General features: G+C 42.3%; 1 protein-coding gene across 9 annotated transcripts in view; it reads left to right on the top strand.

Moving 5' to 3' along the window:
- Positions 1 to 12,219: 12,219 nt before the first annotated feature.
- Positions 12,220 to 21,895, top strand: part of FKBP5 (FKBP prolyl isomerase 5) — a 109,693-nt gene continuing 100,017 nt past the window's right edge. For 2 of the 9 annotated variants that reach the window (XM_041760069.1, XM_041760077.1), the window contains exons 1-3: positions 12,222 to 12,343; positions 13,135 to 13,226; positions 18,588 to 18,690. The gene's annotated coding sequence lies outside the window, so the exon portion shown is untranslated. Of the gene's footprint in view, positions 12,344 to 13,134; positions 13,227 to 16,239; positions 16,261 to 18,587; positions 18,691 to 21,895 lie in introns of those variants that run through there. The other 7 variants (XM_041760087.1, XM_041760105.1, XM_041760124.1 and 4 more) reach the window with 5 other exon arrangements.

Raw genomic sequence — 21,895 nt, forward strand, 5'->3', positions numbered from 1 at the left:
TGTGTTTTTGGGTTTTGTGTTTTTTTAACTAGTTGTTCTGTGGTGAGATTTCTTGCATGTTCATCCTGCTTGTGGTGCATTCATCAGATTTGAACAATTTCAGCCATGGCTCGTTCTACATGGTTTCAGTATTTCTTCTGTCCCAGACACCGTTTCTCGAAGATGGTCTGGGAGTTTGCTAACAATGCCCCACCCAAATAAGAATCTCCTGGGAACTCAAGAGTCTGTGTTTCCAACAAGTTCCAGGCCATCTTAGGTCCACTGTACTTGAGACCACTCAGCCAGGACTGTGAGTGCTTCAGTGGCAGGGCCTGGATGTCACTCACCTCTGTGTACCCAGACACTGTGGGGCCTGTTTGTTGAATGGAACATTCACTGGCCACTGAAGTCAGCAAAAGTGGGGCCACCTCCCGTCCTAGGCTCCTAAAGTCCTGATACCAAAAAGGATACCATTCAGACCCATGCATTTCAGGCGTCAGCAGAGAGAGGAAAGAAACTCTTTGGGGGCTTTAAGGGGCTCCCCCCAAATTCACCAAGGAGGCCTTCAGGGAAAGCACTCATGCTGACTTAACCACACTGGACCTCTGTTCTCTGTAAAATGCAGATGAACATTTCTGTGGTGAGGGTTGAGGTGATGAAGTCAGCCTCAAAAGTTAGAAGTTCTGGGTGTCAGGCTTACTTCTCTTTGGTGTTAGGGGTAGGGGAAAAAACAAGTGGGCAGGTAGCAGGTGAGAAATTATTACTTGCAAGCTACTTCCTTGAAAATACGGAGAGAAACAGACAGATAATATAGCGGGCTAAGAAATAAGAGATCAAGACCAGAGCTCGAGATCAAGAGTCGGCCACTTAACCGACTGAGCCACCCAGGTGTCCCGGTAAGAGTATGTTTAACTTCAAAAGAAGCTGCCAAACTGTGTTTCAAAGTGGAAGTATATGTTCCCACCAGCAGAGTGTGAGAATTCTCGTTGTTCTATGTCTTTGCCAGCTCTTGGTATTGTTTGGTCTTTTTTAATTTTAGCAATTCTGGTTAGGCGTGTAATGGTTTCTCACTGAGGTACACATACGCCCACCCCTCTAAAGTCTTCTGGAACCATTCCTCCTGCCTGCACACTTCTCTCCAGCTGCTCCAACCATTTCTCTGTTTCTCCCATGCTCTAGGCCTCCTTCCCAGGATTCTCATCCTGTTGAAATTTCCAAAACTGACCCCTTCTCATCATTCAATTTCAGCACAAATGTCACCTCCTCAAAGTCTTTCACCACCTTCTCTGATGGTGTCCTCAACACTTTTTATCCCATTTACCCTGTTTCTTTTCTTTGTAGCAGTGAGCCCTACCTGAAAGAATCTTATTTGTCTGTCTACTTGTTGTCTGCCCCATGAAAACCTTAACTCCATGAACAAAGGAATCTTGTCTGTTTTATTTACCTAGAACAGTGCCTGATAGTAGATGTTCAACATATGTTGTTGAATGGATTTTCAGTCCAAAGTATGCATTCAGTATATTGGACTTTGAGGTCCTGGGAATTAAAGGGCATGCACATCAACAAATACAAATATTTAAAACATAAATTATTTGCATTGTCTGGGGCCATTCAATTATGCATGTAAATATGCTTAGAAATCTAAAAATGTAGAAAAATAGAAAAAAGAGGAAAACTGACCATAGTTTCACCAAATTACCATGATTTAAAAGTATAAAACATTATATATTATTAGCTAGTTTTAGATGTTTTTATTTTTATTTATTAATTTTTTAGACTTTTTTCAAGTTCGCTTTTGAATAAGTAATATTTACACATAGAAAAATTCAAATACCATATCCTTAAGGATATTTTTATTTATTACAGCTTAAGGAAAAGGCTCCTCATATACAAACATAGGTACATCTATTTGCATTTTTCCCCCAATAGCACCATATTGAATACATTGCTCTGCACCTTGCTTTTCTCACTTGGCAATTTATCTTAGAAATCATTCCACATCAATAGGTGTATCATTTAAGATTATATTCAGCTGGGGATCCCTGGATGGCTCAGCGGTTTAGTGCCTGCCTTCGACCCAGGGCGTGGTCCTGGAGTCCCAGGATTGAGTCCCACATCAGGCTCCCTACATGGAGCCTGCCTCTCTCTCTGCCTGTTTCTCTGCCTCTCTCTCTCTCTGTCTCTCATGAATAAATTAATAAAATCTTTAAAAAAAAAAAAGATTATATTCAGCTGTGAGTGACAATTCAAAATATCAGTGCCTTGTAAGATTAGACATTGATTTATCTCTCATTAATAAAGTCTAGAAGTAAGTAGCCAGGCAACACTAGGACTGCACAATTATCAGATACCTTCTGCCTTTTGCTATGCCATCCTCAGCACGGGGCTCTACTTCATGGCCCAAAATGGCTATCTGAGCTCCAGCCATTACATGTGCATCTAGCCAGCAGAAAGAGAAAAGGAAAGAGTGGGACATGCTTCCTTCCATTAAGGACACTTCCTATGATGTTTCTGCTCAACTCTCATTGGCTAGAACATAGGGACACAACCAGATGTAAGGGAGGCTGGGAAACATTTTTTTTTTCTCTTAAGGAGTCTCTGTGTCCAATGTGGGGCTCAAACTCATGACCCTGAGATCAAGACTCACATACTCTATCAACTGAACCAGTCAGGTACCCCTGGGCAACATTCTTTATTGCAGGTAGCCATGTATCTGCTAAAAATCAAAAGAGAATAAATATTTTAAAAACAGATTTATTTATTTACTTACTTACTTACTTACTAAGAGAGTGAGAGAGTGCACAAGCTGGGAGGAGGGGCAGAGGGAGAGAGAGAGAGAGAGAGAGAGGTAGATTCCCTGCTGAGCAGGGAGCCTGAGGACTCAAGGACTCAGAGGCTCCATCGGAGGACCTGAGATCACAACTTGAGCCCAGGGCAGATGCTTAACCTACTGAGCCACCCAGGCACTCTGAGGAGAATAGATATTGGGGATGACTAATGGTCTCTGCTACAGCATACATAGATTTGCCTCATTTTTAAAAATTGAATTTTTTATAGCAAGCTACCCAACAAAAAGTGGGAGTCCTTCACCAAGCCTCATGTTCTGCACTTCCAAATTGAAGTCTTCCTTGGGTGTATGATTGGTAGAGTTAGGTCATATGTCCATGTTTTAGTTGCCAGGGAGGCTGGGAATTTGTGTTGACTTCCAGGTTGAGGACAAAACTCATAATAGGGGAATGCTCCCACATATAGAAAAGCCACTTAGAATATGGACCAATCCTCCTGTCAAAGACAACTAAATATGCTATATTTTAAAATAGTTTTTTTTAAAGATTTTATTTATTTATTCATGAGAGAGAGAGAGAGAGAGAGAGAGAGAGAGAGGCAGAGACAGAGACAGAGGGAGAAGCAGGCTCCATGCAGGGAGCCCGACGTGGGACTCCATCCTGGGTCTCCAGGAATACGCTCTGGGCTGAAGGCAGCGCTAAACTGCTGAGCTACCCGGGCTGCCCTAAATATGCTATATGTTTAAATCTTAAAAAATCTAACAAGATAGTGAAGAATTACTGAACCAAGATACATTAAAACATAGGAATCCAGAGAGATCAGATTTTCCAGGTAAAATACAGGACTTCCAGTTGTATTTGAATTTCAGATAAGACATGTTTTTTTTTTTTTTTTTTTAGTGTATGCCCCAGCCAAATTTGAATTTTAGATAAACAAGTTATTTTTTAGCATAAGTGTGCCCATGCTCACTTTGTGACATACTCATAGTAAAAAGTGATTGTTTATTTGAAATTCAAATTTAACTGGATGTCCTGTATTTTTATTTATTACAGCTGGCAACCCAACCAGAGAAGTGAGTCCAGCACTTGGGGCTGCTTTTGTCCATGGGCATCTGCCAATCTGAGTCATCAGAGAGGTTGAGCTGTGGTTTTCAAAGCTTATTAAGATTAGGGTACAAAATTGGAATGCAAGACTTATGAAGGTTAGAGACACTGATAAATCACCCCTATGGTAAACTATAACTTTGATTCCCAGTGAACCACAACAGCTATGGGTATTCACGCTCTGGGCTAGCTCTGTGACCCAATAGAATGTGATGGAAGCAATGTTGTACCAGGTCTGGTACAGCTTCCGTATTTTGGCTCTGGGGTAAGCCAGTTGCCATGTAATAAGTAAAACTACCCTAAGAAATGGGAGCTAACTAAGGAATTGGTGATGTGTACCCAGCTGGATTTCAGAATTGCTATGGATTTGTGACTGCTATGTGTCTGCTTTTTGTATTATTATTTATTTATGTGTCTCCTTTTTTATTATTTTTTATTTTTATTTTTTCTCCTTTTTGAATAGGAATATAATTTGTGACTTTCCTTTCTCTGACTGTTTCCTGTGGGGAGCAGGTAACTTGTCTCTTTAGTTTAAAGGTTGTGATAACCAGAGGAGGATCACTTGAGAAATTTCATTCATATCTAAACTTGATTTAGGTGATGAGATTATGAACCTCAAATCCAATCCTGGTAGAGCAACAGGGTGAGATTTGGGGAGATCTTAGGGGGTAGTGAGTATATTTCGCATGGGGGAGGAAGTGAAACATTAAGGGACAGAGGGAATATTGATAGATTGTTATTTTGGTGGCCATGAGTAAACCATATATCTGTACTCACATCATTATTAGTTCCTTCCCCTTGAATCTGGACTGGCTTGTGACCTGCTTTCACCAACAGAACATGGTGGAAATAACATAGTTGGTTACAGATCTAAACCTTTAGAAAGCCCGGCAGCTTCCACATTTGCCTTGTAGAAGAAGCTAGTCATCATGTAAAAGTCCAGTTATTGGGACACCTGGGTGGCACAGCGGTTGAGCGTCTGCCTTCAGCTCAGGGTGTAATTCCAGAGTTCTGGAATCGAGTCCCACATCGGGCTCCCTGCATGGAGCCTGCTTCTCCCTCCGCCTATATCTCTGCCTCTCTGTGTGTGTGTGTCTGTCTTGAATAAATAAATAAAATCTTTAAAAAATTATTTTTTAAGTAAGTTCCACATTTGTGGGGTTGAACTCAAAATCCTAAGATAGAGGCAAATGCTCTACTGACTGAGCCAGCCAGGTGCCCCATTTTTCTTTTTATAATTTTTTTTATTTATTTATGATAGTCACAGAGAGAGAGAGAGAGAGAGAGAGAGAGAGAGGCAGAGACACAGGCAGAGGGAGAAGCAGGCTCCATGCACCGGGAGCCCGATGTGGGATTCGATCCCGGGTCTCCAGGATCGCGCCCTGGGCCAAAGACAGGCGCCAAACCGCTGCGCCACCCAGGGATCCCCCATTTTTCTTTTTAAATACTATTCTAGCTATTCTGGGTCTCTCGCAATTCCATATGAATTTTAGAATCAGCTTGTTGATTTCTATACAGAAGTCACCTGGGACTCTGGTGGGATTGTATTGAATTTGTAGATAATTTGGGGAGTAGCCATCTTAATGTTGTCTTCTGATGTATGAACATAGAATGTTTTTCTGATTATATAAATCTTCTATAATTTCTTTCAACAATGTCTTGTAGTCTTCAGACTGTAAGTTTGGCACTTCTTTTGTTAAATTTATTCCTACATACTTTTTAAAAGATTTTATTTATTTTAAGGATTAAAAAAATTGTCTATTTGAGAGAAAGAGAGAGAGAGAGAGAATAAGGGGAGGAGCAGATGAAAAGGGAGAAGCAGACTCCCTGCTGAGCAGGGATCCCAACTTGGGACTCAATCTCTGGACCCTGAGATCATGACCCGAGCCAAAGTCAAATAGATGCTCAACTTACTGAGCCACCAAGGCACCTCAAGATTTTATTTTTGAGTAATCTCTATACCCAACACGGGGCTCAAACCCACAACCCCGAGGTCAAGAGTCACATGCTGTACCAACTGAGTCAGCCAGGCACTCCTATTATTATTTTTAAAGTAAGCTCTACACCCAAGGTAGGGCTTGAACTAACGACCACAAGATCAAGAGAGTCACATGCTCTATTGACTGAGCCAGGTGCCCCAGTATTTTATGCTTTTTTATGCTATTATAAATGAAATTTTTTAAATTTCATTTTTGCATTGTTAACTGAAAGTGTATAGAAATATAATTGATTTTTATTATTAATCTTGTTTCCTACAAACTTGCTGAATTCACTTATTATGATATTATATATTTTTTAAGTAAGCTCTACACCTAGTGTGGGACTTGAACTCACAATCCTAAGATTAGGAGTCACATGTTCTACTGAATGAGTTAGCCAGGTGCCCTTGAATTTGCTTTTTAGTTCTAACAGTTTTAAGTAGATTCCTTAGTATTTTCTTTAAAAAATTTTTTTAAAAAGATTATTTACTTATTTAATTTAGAGAGAGAAAGAACAAGAGTAAGCCTGGGGAGGGGCAGAAGGAAAGGGAGAGAACCTCAAGCTGACTCCCCACACTCACAGACACAGAACTTGATCCCAGGACCCTGAGATCATGATCTGAGCCAAAATCAAGACTCAGGCACTCAACAGACTGAGCCACCCAGGTGCCCCTCCTAGTATTTTCTTTTTTCTTTTTAAAAATATTTTTATTTATTCATGAGAGACATAGAGAGAGAGAGAGGCAGAGACACAGGCAGAGGGAGAAGCAGGCTCCATGTAGGGATCCCGACGTGGGACTCGATCCCCGGTCCCCAGGATCACACCCTGGGCTGAAGGTGGGGCTAAACCGCTGCGCCACGGGGGCTGCCCTGCCCTACTTTTTTTTTTTTTAAGAGATTTATTTGGGTGCCTGGGTGGCTCAATCGGTTAAGCTTCTACCTTCAGCTCAGGTCATGATCCCAGGATCCTGGGATCGAGCTCTATGTTGGGCTCCGTGCGCAGAGGGGAGTCTGCTTCTCCTTCTCCCTCTACCTGCCACTCCTCTTGCTTGTGGGCACTCTCTCTCTGTCAAGTAAATAAATACAGTCTTAAAACAAAAAAAGATTTATTTGAGAGAGAGTATGCAAGAGAGTGAGTGGGGGGAGGGGGAGGGAGGGAGAGAGTGAGAAGCAGACTCTGCTGAGCACGGAGCCCAACACAGGGCTCTATCTCTGGACCCTGAGACCATGACCTGAGCTGAAACTGAGTTGGATGCTTAACTGAATGAACCACCCAGGCACCCCTCTTTAGTATTTTATATACACAAAATTATGTCATCTGTGATTAGAGATAGTTTTATTTCTTCCTTTCCAATTTGGATGCCTTTTTTTTTTTTTTATGCCTTTTAATTTTATTTCTTGCTTAATCATCTGGCTAAAACCTCCAGTACAATATTAAATAGAAGTGGCAAAAGTGGACATCCTTGTCTTGTTCCTTGTCTTTTTCTTGGAGAAGATATCTAGTCTCTTACCATTAAGTATGGTATTAGTTGTGGGTATTTCATCGATGCTTTTTATCAGCTTGAAATGGCTACCTGGCTTTGTAAATAAAGTTTTTTTGGAACACAGCCATTCTATTCATTCATGTATTGCCTATAGCTGATTTGGACTACAATGACAGAGCTGAGTAGTAGTAACACGGACCATATGGTCTGCAAATCTAAAATATTTATCATCTGGCCCTTTAAGAAAAAGTACACTGACATCTATTTTGAACTGCTAAATTTTGGGATAGTTTGCTATGAAATAATATATAACTAAAACAACTCCAATCTTTGACTGGAACCTCAAAGAACTGCAACATTGGGTAAGGATGAACCATAAATAAACAAACCCTCCCACAGACTGTAGTCCAACTTCAAGTCATCTGGGAAGCTCAGAAAATCAGAAGCCCTGAAATTGAGTTAAGGTGATCGTAGCTTGCTAATGTCACTAAATGTCTGCAGAAATCAATGGAAATCCTTTTCGGAGGAAGATATTATTATTGTTGCTTCAAATGATTTTTCTTTTTTTTTTTTAAGATTTTATTTATTCATTCATGAGAGAGACAGAGAGAGAGGCAGAGACATAGGCAGAGGCAGAAGTAGGCTCTCTACGGGGAGCCTGATGCTGGACTGGATCCTAGGATCCTGAGATCATGACCTGAGCCAAAGGCAGATGCTCAACCACTAAGCCACCCAGGTGCCCCATCAAATTGATGGGGCACTGATTTTTCAAATACAATGTCCAGAATATAACCAGGTACATGAAGAGATAAAACAGCATGAGGAAGAACCAGTAGTAAAAACTGACAAGAGAAACGGACACAAAGGGACTCTAGATTGAAATTAACAGACACAAGCCATAAAACAACTACACTTTCTCTGTTTAAGGAGAAAAAAGCTGAGCCTGAAAATTATAGCAAGTCACAAAGAGATATAAGAAGTGACATAGCAGATCTGAAGAAGACCCCCCCCCCCAAAAAAAAAACCAAAAAACAAATTAAGAGCTTGATGGGTGGGTTTAGAAGGAGATTTTTTTTTTTTTAAAGTAGACTTCACGCCCGATGTGGGGCTTGAACTCATGACCCTGAGATCAGGAGTTGTATGTCAGGCACCCCAAGAGGAGAATTTTTTAAAGAGTTGAAGACAGAATTAGTGAACTGAAAAATAGTCACAAGAAACTTTTAGAACAAAACATCGAAGGACTAAAAATAAAAAACAGTAAAAGAAAGGGATGTAGTGAGAGGGTCTAATAGGTATTTCAACTGGCGGCTCAGAGAGAGGGACAGAAACAGTATTTGAACATACATTGGCTGAAATTTTTTCAGAATTAATGAAAACTTATTCAGATGGGATAAGCAGCCATGAAATGACATATATTCACTTCACCATATGTTCTGACTCTTAAAACAGTACATCTTTGGGGTGCCTGGCTGGTAGAGCATGCAAGTCTTGATCTCAGAGTTGTGAGTTCAAGCCCCATGGGTGTAGAGCTTACTTAAAAACAAAAACAAAAACACCCCAGTGCATCCTTCCTGTACAGATCTGCCTTTGAAAGGATTCTGAAACCAACATAAACGTATCTCCACAGCAGATGGAATAGGGCTTGTGTGGGCTGAGTTCAAATACAAGCTTTGCGGGGATCCCTGGGTGGCGCAGTGGTTTGGCGCCTGCCTTTGGCCCAGGGTGCGATCCTGGAGACCCGGGATCAAGTCCCACGTGGGGCTCCTGGTGCATGGAGCCTGCTTCTCTCTCTGCCTGTGTCTCTGCCTCTCTCTCTCTCTCTCTCTCTCTCTCTCTCTCTCCTGTGTGACTATTATAAATAAATAAAAATTAAAAAAAAACAAACAAATACAAGCTTTGCCATTCCCTGCTGTGTTACCTGGAGAAGGTTGCCAAACTTCAGTTTTCTCAGCTGATAGATAGGACTAGTAATACAGGCATACCACACACTGCCATTGTGAGAATTAGGTGACACAGTGCATGTGAACAAACCTCATGAATGCCCAGTGCTTTAAAAATGAGAAATCGGGGGATCCCTGGGTGGCGCAGCGGTTTGGCGCCTGCCTTTGGCCCAGGGCGCGATCCTGGAGACCCAGGATCGAATCCCACATCCGGCTCCCGGTGCTTGGAGCCTGCTTCTCCCTCTGCCTGTGTCTCTGCCTCTCTCTCTCTCTCTCTCTCTCTCTCTCTCTGACTACCATAAATAAAATAAATTTTTTTTTAAAAAAAAATGAGAAATCGTTTGAGCAAGATCACAAACATTCCCAGGGGCACTAGCAGTGACAGGTAGGACTGGCTACATAACTTGCAGGTTCCAGCGCAAAATGAACATGCAATGTTGAAAATTTACTAAGAATTTCAAGACGGTGACAGCAGAGCATGAAACCAAGTGCAGGTCACACGCCCCTGAATCCTGCCTTGGTAACAGGCCCTGCAAAGAACCCTCTGCATCTGGGAAGGGCTGTCCGTCCCACACCCAGGTGTCTGCAGCCATAGCCCACGTTATCGTTGAGTTCTGAAGGGCAGCAGTGTTTGGGGAAATTGCAAGCACACGTGTTTCTAAATGCCAAGGAGGGCAAGTGCAGTGACCGGAGTGGTTTTCTGAGAGAGTGGGTGGGGCCAGCCAGGCTGCCATCAGAACTGTGGAACTGACTGTTCCCCATAGACTCTGGCCTAGAAAAAAAAGCCTGCAGCTGTATCTACAGGGCCTGTTGTTGTTTGCTGCGGTGTGTTACAACACAGCCTGGCAGCCTCTGGGGCCTTTCTGTCTTCCTCCTGGAAGAGCCTGGTCCCAGAGCATGTGACATGACCACACAGCCCTGCAGATTTGCCCATACTGCTCCTCGCTGTTCCCTCAATTACCAGGCTTTTCCAGGTCTGTATGCTCTTTGTTCATGCTATCTTCTGCAGTACAGGAATCCCTTTCCTTCCTCTTTCACATCCCTCCATCTGGCAAACACCATCTTTTAAGACTATTGTTTAGAAGTCAGCTCTGGTGTCCCATCTTCAATGAAGCCTTCCCTGCCTTTTCCAGGAAGATCTGAATGCTCCTTCCTTGGAGCTGTCCACTGAAACATAAGCGGTACTGACATGCAATGAGGATGTTACCATCTCCTTGGCTAAAGACTTCAAGGGCTGGGACAATGTCTTCTCACCTATGTATACTCTGCGCACGGCACTTGCTATTAGTAGATTTTTAAAAAAGATTTTATTTATTTATCCTTGAATGATACAGAGAGAGAGGCAGAGACACAGGCAGAGGGAGAAGCATGCTCCCCGCAGGGGGCCGGATGCAGGACTCCATCCCCAGACCCTGGGATCACAACCTGAGCCAAAGGCAGACGCTCAACCACTGAGCCACCCAGGTGTCACAAGATTCTTTTTTTTTTTTTTTTTAATGAATTTATTTTAGAGAGAGAGCCCGGCCGGCCGTGCACGCACGCAAGGAGGGGGAGGAGCAGAGGGAGAGTGATAAGCAGATACTGCTGAGTGCAGAGCCCAGCACCAGGCTGGATCTCACTACCCTGAGATCATGACTTTGAGCCAAAACCAAGAGTTGGAGGCTTACTGGACTGAGGGCCCCTAGTAGTAGATTCTCAATCAATTGGTGTTGGAAACCTTTATAACATTATTGAAGGACAAAGGGCTGGATTTGGATTTAATCACCGATGCTTGTTGAATTAATGCATGAACACATTGTTTCAGTGATTCTCTGTGGCACCTGGTAAACAGGGAAACTTGTAGGCATTAAGTCAGGGCCCTTGCCCTTGAGAAGGTTTAGGTGTTGGTCCCAGTTGTCCTTTCTTCAGGCACCACCTCAGGAAGGCAGGGATGGTGATTTGTGGAAGAGGCTCTTCACAAACACCTAAATGACCAACATGACATAGTGCAGAGAGCAGGTTTGGAGCTAAGGGGTGTGGCTTCTGATGTGGCTATGAGACAGGTTTCCACAGGTGACTATTAAGCCCCATGGCTATGGGACTTGAGGTTTCTGTTTCCTCAAAAGTGAGGGGATTGAGTTGGTTATTCCCTAAAGCCCAGGTGCGGCCAGCTCAATCCCCGTCATCTGAATCTCTATGGGGAACCACTCAGGGGCAGCCAGCCTTCTGGTGGAAGGAGCCTGGTCCCTCTCGAAGTGGGGTTTGCTCAGTAGGTCTACTCTTTCCTGACGGCGGGGGCGAAAAAGGGGGATCAGAATACACAATCACTTTTTAAGGCCCTCTGCTGTCTCAGCCGCCTGGTATCTCATCATGCCGGACAGGCACAAAGCCACGGCCAAGCACGGTCTTCACAGTCCCTTGAGGCCGTGGGGGAAATGCGCCGTGCTAAACTGGTTCTCAAGACGGGATTTTCCCCAGGCTCCACGGGGCATCTCTGACTTCCTGATGCTAACCTAGGCGGCTTACCTGCCGCAAAAGGACTGGCCTACCCTCTCCATCCTCTGGTCACGCCGGGTAAACAGACAGGAGGGCAGAGCTGTCAGAGATACGATGCAGATGTGAGGTCAACTAGCCTGTGTAGGCATCCGTTCCTCCGGAGGTAAGAGATGATGCGGGGCGGCGTCCGTCAGTGTCCCGCATGCCGTCCCCCGACCCCACAAAGGCCAAGGGCCAGACACGTGGGCTGGCGAGGAGAGGCGGAGTTTACACTGAGGCGGAGGTGCAAATGGCCGGGGGCGGGGCCTCATTCGCACGGACGGCGCGCGGCCGCCAATCCGGACGGGCGGAGCGACAGCCCGCGCGCCTTTTGGGGGCGGATTGACAGCCCCGGGGCCCTATGGACGGCGGGTCCTGCGGCCGGCGGGGGCGGGACCGCGCCGGGCGCTGCCCGGGGGATTCGGGCCGGTTCGCGGGCGCTGCCAGTCTCGGGCGGCGGCGTCCAGCGCGCGGACGGCCTGCTGGGCGGGCTGGGGGCCGAGCGGCGCGCGGCCGAGGCGGAGAGCGACGAGGCCGAGGAGCACCCACGGCGACAGGTACCGGCGCCATGGCCGCAGGGGTGGGGCGGGCGGCCGCAGCGCCCCGGTAGCCGAATTCCCTCCTCGGCGGGCCGGGGGCCCCGTTCGCGCGCGTTCCCGGCCCCGCGGCGGCGCTCCGGGCGAGCGGGGCCGGGGAGGCCTCGAGGCGAGCGCGCCGGCGACCCCGCCCGGCCGCGGCGCCCCCAGCGCGCCCCGCCGGCCCGCGCGGTTGGGGCTCCCTCCGGGAGGCGCTCCCTGCCCCTCGGCGCTCCCCCTCGCGGAGGCGAGGCCGGCGCGCCCGCTCGTCCTCACCCGGCTTTTGTTTCCCGCCCGAGGTGACAGGTCCCGGCTCCGGCTCCCGTCGGCGGCCCCCGACTCGCCCGAGGCCCGGCGCCGGTGACCGCGACCGCCCGGAGCAGGCTGCGGGACCCGCCGAGAGCCGGGCGGCGCGTGAGCAGCCGCCGCGCCGCCGCCGCCGCCGCCGCCGCCGCCGCCGCCGCCGCCGCCGCCGCGGGCGGGAGAGAAACTTCGCCTCGGGGGCCCGGGCGGCGGCGAAGTGGAGCCGGGTGAGCCGTGCGCCGGGACGCCGCACACCTGGCGGGGCCCCTGGCGGGCGAGGATAACGGAGCGCCCGCCGCCGCGCCGCTCGCTTTCGGTTTGCGCTCCCGGGGCGGTGGGTGTGGATGCGTGTTCACCGCCTCCACCTGCCGCCAAGGGACGAGCGGCCGGGATCCAGCGTCCCGACGGCCCCGGCCGCGCCTGAGGGCGCCAGTCGGCGCGGGGCTAACAGGTGACTATTCTCGCTCCAGGGGAAAGCCGGCGAGAACTCGCTCGTCGTTCGGTTCGCCCGGAACGTCAGAGCTCCTTCCACTGACGCCTGCGGAGGTGCGCTGGCGACACGGTAGGACTCACACCCAGGACCGAGCAACCCCACCAGCCCCCAACACAGCAGCTGGAGGGGTCCGCGTGTCGGTGCCTTCTTTCCACGGACGAGCCTTAGAGGAACATTGTAGCTTTGCCTAGAACATTGGCTTTTGCAGTGGCGGCGAAAGCATAGGAAGGTACCGAGTTAGTAAGCGGAGAAGGCAGAGCCCTGGATCTCCCCCGGTGTGGCTGAGGACAGCGTGTGCGACGCTTGGCCGCCGTTCAGTAGATTCTGCCCGCAGTAGTTGGAGCTCGTGGTCTTGGATTTACTTTTCAGGAGTATGTTTTCCAGCGGGATGAGGCTTAGCATTGAATGGCAGCTTTCTTTGCCTCGCTAAGGGTAGACAGATGTGTTTATTTTCATTGTTTCCCCCATTTTGTTAAATTGTGGACGAGAGAAAAGTTGAGGCACATGTTTCGGTTAAGTATTTTTAATGGTCTATGGAATTCTGCCCACTGCTTCCCCCCCCCCCCCCCCACCGTTTTTACTTTAGACAATTATAGTAGCTTTTTCTCTTGGTATTTGAATCAAAATTCAAGGATAAACTTGAAAAATTTTTTTGTTCTTTTTGGGAAATCTTTGTCATACCTTCACTTACCATTTTCTCTTCATCTCTCTCCCAGCTGACCTCCACTTAATCTACAGCTATGGCCCTGACCCATATAGGGTATCAACAGAAAAAATACATTAAAAATACAGCAATTTTTTATACTTTATACACTTTATACATATTTAAATTTATTTGTGAGTGACACTTTGATTTAGCGTAATTTCTTTTCTAATGTGTCTTTTGTAACTATTGGGGGTGATTTATATTTGACAGAAGTGTAATGTCTTAAGAACAAAGTTATAATTTTGAGTTAATTATGCTACTTTATTAGTTTTTCATTGAATGGTAATTTTACTATTTACCTAGGTAATTAGTAACACCATTTAAAGCTGAACTCTTTAACCAATAGGCTAGCTGTGACTGGGATTTAAAAAAAATAAATCAAAGATGGTCTTTATAAAATGTTTTCTGTCTTCAAACGACAGGCTTAAATGGTATGAGGTCTTTGTCTTCCCAGCATTTAACAAAACAAATTTTTTTTCTGAATCTTTAATGTTCTTAGTTATGGTAATTTTAGGTGAACTATTTATTTATTTATTTATTTATTTGTTTGTTTATTTAAAAGAATTATTTATTTATTTATTTATTCATGAGAGACACAGAGAGGGAGAAGCAGGCTCCTCCCAGGAGCCTGATGTGGGACTGGATCCCGGATCCAGGAATCACGACCTGAGCCGAAGGCAGACTCTCAACCGTTGAGCCACCCAGGCGCCACTGAACTTCTTTTTTAAAACATAATTTTAACCAGTTCAACATGAAAAACTTAAAATACTGGAGTCAGCAGCTAATTAAATCTTCAATTTTCTGTTTTTTCTTGGATTGGGAAAGAACACATATTTTGGATTAATTTCCTAAATGTTTCTTAGCTTAGAATCAGTCTAGAGAAGAAAGAACATCCTCTTTCTGTAGCTGTAGAAGTAGTCATTGCTGTTAAAGCTTAGTTGTCTTTTTGATCGTTAGGGTAGATTGGTTGCACAGTGACTTGTCCTGTAGAGTGGGTTTTATTCTGTACAAATAGTTGTAAGGAATCTTAGAAGTCTGAGGGTCCTCATTCTTTTGGATGATTTAGATAATTGTTCTTTAAAGTGTATAGGAATATATTTTTAACTACTGTATGTAATTTGCTGTGTATAATTATTATAATCTTTATCCTATGGTGATGCTTAAATATACCACATATGATAAATTAAACTAGTATTTCATAGTTTTGTTTACACAAAAGCAGCTTTTAGGAACTTTATAAAAATGCCTTTTAATTGAAAACTCATTTTCAAATTCAGTTTTTGGATACTTTACTAGGGTTTTTTGGTCCACTTTAACTTGTGGTAGACCATATCATAAAATTATCAACCACATTTCAGTTTCAAAATTAAGTATAAGTTGAATTCTCACATCTACACAGTAAGCATTGTGAGTGTGTTTAAGTCATTTATCCTCAGGTGTGGTTCCTTTTGAGTTTGGGGGTGATGAAATATTTTTGAATGAATAAAGCCACAAAAAAACAAGGGCATATATTAAAATAACTAATTTGAGGATAAATCAGGTGACACTCTTAGTCATGAATGTAGCTTTGAAGTATTATGCATGTTATACCTAAGAATATATCTGTATAGGCCTTTGCAATAATTTTTCACAGTTCCTAAAGAAAAAAAAATCCATACTGTACATATTTGGCACACCAAATCCTGTAATTATTTGATACTGAACCACTAAATATGGACATTTTTAAAATTCTGAGACTATTTGTAAGTTTTTTAAGATTTTTTTTTTTAAGTAACATGTACACCCAGTGTGAGGCTCGAACCCACAACCTGGAGATCAGGAGTTGCATGCTCCATGGGTAGAGTCAGCCGGGCATCCCGAAACTATTTGCGCTTTTTAACCTAGCTGATTAATAATTAGATTTCATTTTATTGTATATTTCTGAATTTTCTACAGTGCATTTTTTTTCAAACAATCTCTGGCCAGTTTTATTAAAGAAAAATTTTACATTATTTTCTTTTTACCAGTCTTTTTTGGCATGCTCATAATGATATTAAAATCATCTGGATCGGTGGTAACTGGTGTGCATTCTCTGTGGTATTTTCCGCAAGCTATGCCCAATTCAGTATTATTGCCACCTTAGTGATAGATACCAGTTTTGGCCAACAGGATGTAGTACTCTGTTTCAGATTTCCTCAAAGCTAGGCAGTTGTTGGCTAGGATGACCAGTTTTGCTTGGTCATGTCTGATCATTTTTGTCTCCTTGTACCCCATCATGGACTGTCCACTTATATTGAGTTGGAGCCTAGACTTGTCTCCAGTGACTCTTTCTTCTATGTAGCCACCATCATCTTGCCTTAGGTGTGGGATAGGCCCCAGCCAAGAGCACTCACCAGGATGGCCAAGGAGGTAGAAAGGGTCTGTATGCATTTTTAACTTTTGGTAATATATCCCCAAAGTGTAAAGAAAATTAAAGCTATATACATAGGAGACTGAGTGGTTGTTGGTATGAAAATAACTGTTGATTTAAAAATAATAGCCACTTAAGTGTGATTTAATTTGCAAAAAAGATACTTACCAGGTAAAAGACTCTTCTGTCAAGAGAGACAGCTTAGAATTATTTAGAGTAGGGCCTTATGCACCCTTGTAACTAATCTGTATAACAGGTTATTAAGGATATTTTAGCAATATTTGAAACACTAAAATTCAAGTACTCGAAATAATTTGTATCTCACACTTTGTTACAAAAAGAATTGGCCTGTACTCAGCTGAAACTTAAACATGTAAGATTGTGATACTTAAATGGAGCAAGCTCATTTTTTTCTTTTTCTTTTCTTTTCTTTTCTTTTCTTTTCTTTTCTTTTCTTTTCTTTTCCTTTTTCTTTTTCTTTTTCTTTTTCTTTTCTTTCTTTTTTGGAGCAAGATCATTTTACGCGTAATTTAGTATTTACTTCTAGTCTTTCGGAATTTGTCTAGTTAATGAGAGTGAAGGACCACCAGAGGGAGTATGGGGTCTACGAATTTGCTCTATCTGTTTTTTACTCTTGGTCTGGAAGAAAAACACTTTAAAAATAAGAATAAAATTGTAATTCTCTAAAACAATCAGGAAAAAGATAATGAAAGATGGGGTCTGTAGCTATTTAGAGCTGCTGTCATTTTTGTAACAGTTAATCGAGGCTGTTTTCCTTGTTTTAGAAAATGATACAGTTATTAGAAAAGTGAAAATGATGTATTTTCGAAGTGAGTAATGGGTTAAGTAAATAATTATACATCTGCAGAAGTTAGGGAACATCCAAATGCTAAGAATGTTTTGTAAGATTAAAAAAGTAATACATTAGAACTGTGTATTTTTGAAGTTGCTTATTTTGGGGAAGGAGGAATAAAAGATGAACAAAGATCAAAGACTAGAGGAGGGTTTGTTTCCTCCTTTTATAGTTGCAAACCCTTCCTAAAGCAATGGTAAATTTCTAGAACCATTTGTAGCATTCTGCCTCCATCTTGGAAATTTATAGATGATGTCAAATGAGCCACTTCTAGTCCCTTGAAAAATGATCATCTGATTATCAAAAGCAGGGTTGGGAATTTCAAAGGATCTCTTCAAAAATCAGATTTGTGTGTATGTTTCTTAGTGTTACTCTGGAAATTAGAGAAACTCTCCTACTTTCAGCTGAAAATTACAGTGGGATTTCAAAGTCAAGATGTCTCTGTCACAGATTTAATGCTGCAGTAAATTACTTTTTTGGGATGGAGAAAACGTCCCAGAGGTTGAGTCCTTTTCAGAATATATTCTCAATGAAGATGAATGATCTTTACCCATATTAAGTATTAGCTGATGGATTATTTCCCTGTTTAACTTTTTGAAAAAGCAAGACAATAAACCTTGTAATTTTAACACATATTTTGGGCTTTACCCCTCGCATAAAAGATTATTGTGTAGTGGAGGTAACATTTAATGTTTTGAAGTTCTAGTTGTGGCGGGAGCGGGGGGATTTGTTATGAGAAGAAGGTATTTCATTGAAGCAGAACAGAGTAACTTATATGGAGAGAAAATCTGTTTCTCTTTGGAATTATTCTTAGGTTAAAACATAATACTTATTAAGCAGAATTGAAATGAACAGCTTTTCCATCTTAGATTTATTTTCGCTATGAACTTTATAAGTTTTTAAAACATATCTTTGTTGGTTCTGGGTGGGCTTCTCAGAATCTGTTCATTTACACACACGCACACACACACATAGATAAAATATCTATGATTTTTGTAATTTATATATATTTTTACTCTATATGTACATCTGTCTATGCTGTATGACTAAACAGGGTTGTTTATATGAGGGGAACCCCTCCATTAAATGAAAGCTTACTGTGTTAAGGGGAATAAAGTGCATGATCACAATAAGATTGATGCAAAAAAAAAAGTGATGCAAAATGTTCATAGCAAGTTTTCACAACAGGAATGAACAATTGATTCACACAACATAAATGAATCTCAGAAATATTATTCAGAGCAAGAGAAGCCAGAGAGAAATATGTACCAAATGATGCTGTTTATGAAAAATATAAAACAGGCAAAACTTTAGGTAAGGTGGTAGAAATCAGGACAGTGGTTTCTGGGTAAGGGTTGTGGAAAGGGGCAGAAGGGAATTTTCTGGGGAGATAGAAATATTCTGTAGCTTGCTTGGATAATGGCAATTCAAGTGTACACTTCTTCGGTAACCTTTTATTTTTGTATAATTTTTAACTTACAGAAAAGTTGCAAGACCTAGTACAAGGAACATCCAGATTCACCAGTTGGTGTATGCGCTTGTTCAGACTTATTGAGCTGACTACTTAAGATCTGGGCATTTTATGGTATGTAATTTTTACTTTAACAAGGAAAAAGCTACAACAATTTGTTGAAGAAGAGAATGATCTTGTCATCTGCAAAATATGAAATACCTCAATTCAGACTTCAGCAGTGCTTTCATAATGATAGAGAAAAAGAGAATCACCAACAGTCTCTTTTGTCTCTAAGTATATGTTTTTATGCTGCTGCTCTGAAGTTTCCTGATGACATATTTCTGTTAGAAGACGTAAAATTCTGAAAATGATTCAAGGCAGAGCTGCCACCAAGGAAACCCTGCTTGATTTTGTTATCCTATGCACATCACCTAGAGAATGAGACTAATTGCTAGCAATAGCTTTCTGGGAATTGAAGTTGCTTATTCCTGTTAGAAAAGTTACACACTTACAGTGTGCTAGTTTTGCACAGATGTGTAGTTTTTATTGTTTTGGAACTTACAGATGAAGAGGAGGCAAACAAATCTAGTTGTCATTTTTGGGTGGTGCTGTTTATCATAGAGAGGAAAGATAGGTGCTTGTAAACCATATATGACTATCAGTAAGTGGTAAATCTAAGCAGTCAATTTGTTCTCTATTGGTTGCACTATTATAGTCTCAGTAGAGTGATTTGATTTATTTTTTTTTATTTATTTTTTATTTTTTTATTTTTTTATTTTTTGAGTGATTTGATTTAAATTACAGCCACTTAAGTCCTGGCTTAAACTATGATCATTATTAAAAACCTTTAACTTTTCCCCTCTTCTTATTTATATAATTTTAAATATGTGCATTTTTTTTATAAGTTAGGGTTAGATATAATTTATGGATATTGGTTCTTTTAAAAAATCTTTCCCCCCCTTTTTTGCATCTACATTAAAAAGTTGTTTATTTGATTATTTACTAGAGTGGAAGATGTTTGACATAACATGACAGCTAACTACATTCAGCAAATTAATCATGGATACTGGGGATAAATGTTTATTTTGTCTTTACTAACCAAAGCCATATATTTGCATGGACTGTATTTTCTTCAAAAAAATTACAGGTTCGTTGAAGAGAAACATAACAAATGTCCAATGTCAAACAACATGGATAAAAGGATTTTTTCCATTTAATAAACTACTTATGTTTCTTTAAAGTGAAACAGGATCTTTTCCCCCTTTCATACACATTAAATTTCATTGGTCTACCGTTTTTCGGCCTTTTGACTAAGATCAGGTGTAAGTTTCATTGGTCTATTTTTTTTAAGATTTATTTATTTATGACATATATATGTATATATACACATATATATACATATATATGTGTGTATATATATATACACACAGAGAGAGAGAGAGAGAGAGAGAGGCAGAGACACAGGAGGAGGGAGAAGCAGGCTCCATGCCAGGAGCCCGATGTGGGACTCGATCCCGGGACTCCAGGATTGTGCCATGGGCCAAAGGCAGGCACCAAACCGCTGAACCACTCAGGGATCCCCTCACTGGTCTATTGAGAATGAATAAAACATTATTTGAAAAATAATTTTTATCTGTTATAATTCTGAGTTGTCAAACTTTAACTGCAGGTAGAATTTAAAAAATAGGGGATCCCTGGGTGGCTCAGCAGTTTAGTACCTGCCTTAGGCCCAGGGCGCGATTCTGGAGTCCCGGGATAGAGTCCCATGTCGGGCTCCCGGCATGGAGCTGCTTCTCCCTCCTCCTGTGTCTCTGCCTATCTCTCTCTCTATCATAAATAAATAAGTAAATCTTTAAAAAAATAAAAAATATCTGGGGTGCCTTAGTGGCTCATTTGATCAAGGATCGGACTCTTGATTTTGGCTCAGGTCATGATCTCAGGGTGATGAGATTGAGCCCCATCTTGGATTCCAGGCTGGGGATGGTGTCTGCTTGGGATCCCCCCACCCCACCCCTGTCCCCAATTACTGCTCACACTCTGTATCTCAAAAAAAATTTTTTAGGGGATGCCTGGGTGACTCAACAGTTTAGCATCAGCTTTCCGCCTAGGGCGTGATCCTGGAGACCCGGGATCGAGTCCCACGTCGGGCTCCCTGCATGAAGCCTGCTTCTCCCTCTGCCTCTGTCTCTGCCTCTCTCTCTCTCTCTGTGTCTCTCACGAATAAATAAATAAAATCTTAAAAAAAAAATTTTTTTAATTAAAAGTAATTTAAAAATTATCTAGGTAGACTTTTTTTTTTTTCCTAGGTAGACTTTTTAAAGATTTTTTATTTTGGAAGTTTTCAACTACATAGAACTAGGGAGAATAGTATTATGAACTTCCGTACTACCTATTCTTCAGATTTACTAATATGGGCATTTTGGTTAATGTACTTATAAAACTATTAAGTTCTCACCACTGTTGTAAAATTGTAGTAGTATTGGTGCATCAGATTTTTCTCTCAGTTTTTTTCTAAAAGTTTTGTTACAAATAGGGAGTCTTCAGAAACAATGTGTTTTAGTTCAGAGACTTGACTTTGGACAAATAGTAATTATGGAACTGTTTTAATCCTTACCCTTTTCTCTTAGCCTGAGGAAAAAATTAATTTTTTAGCTTTTCATTTAGAATAAAGCAGTCCAAATATATCTATGTGATAAGTATTATTCATGTGGAAGGTTAGGTTATTTTCAAAGTGTTATCTGAGGATTGGTGTTGTTTTAAATGTTTTTCTGTAAACTTCTTTCTCTAAAGACTTAATCATTGCTGTGCTTGCTAGGCCCCAAATCCATATTTTCTGCCTAAATTTGAGGCCCAAATTTTCACCTATGTCTGCAAACTAAATAAGTTTAAATACCATCTCTGTAGCAGCTGCACACCAGCACCCCCTCCGCTCACCCCCAACTGAAAAGCTCTTCCCAGTTTTCCTCTTTAGCTGTTAATAACTTCATTACTCTTCTTGGTCAATTTTTTACTCTTTTTTTAAAAAAGATTTTATTTATTCATGAGAGACACACAGAGAGAGGCAGAGCCACAGGCAGAGGGAGAAGCGGGCTCTAGAGGGGAGCTCCTTGTGGGACTTGATCCCAGGAGCACTGATCCCTCTAGCCCTGAGTTGAAGGCAGATGCTCAACTGCTGAGCCACCCAGGTGTCCCATCTTTTTGTCCTTTTCATTTTCAGTACAACAATCCTAATCTGGTTAACATGTTAAAGCAGATTATCCCTAATCTATAATGAACCTCATATATATGAAAAGTAAGCTGTGTTCCTAAATAAATTAGGCAGTTTCTTCCCTTCCCG

The sequence above is a fragment of the Vulpes lagopus genome, chromosome 1 (genome assembly GCF_018345385.1).
Source record: "Vulpes lagopus strain Blue_001 chromosome 1, ASM1834538v1, whole genome shotgun sequence".
Taxonomy (NCBI): Eukaryota; Metazoa; Chordata; class Mammalia; order Carnivora; family Canidae; genus Vulpes; species Vulpes lagopus.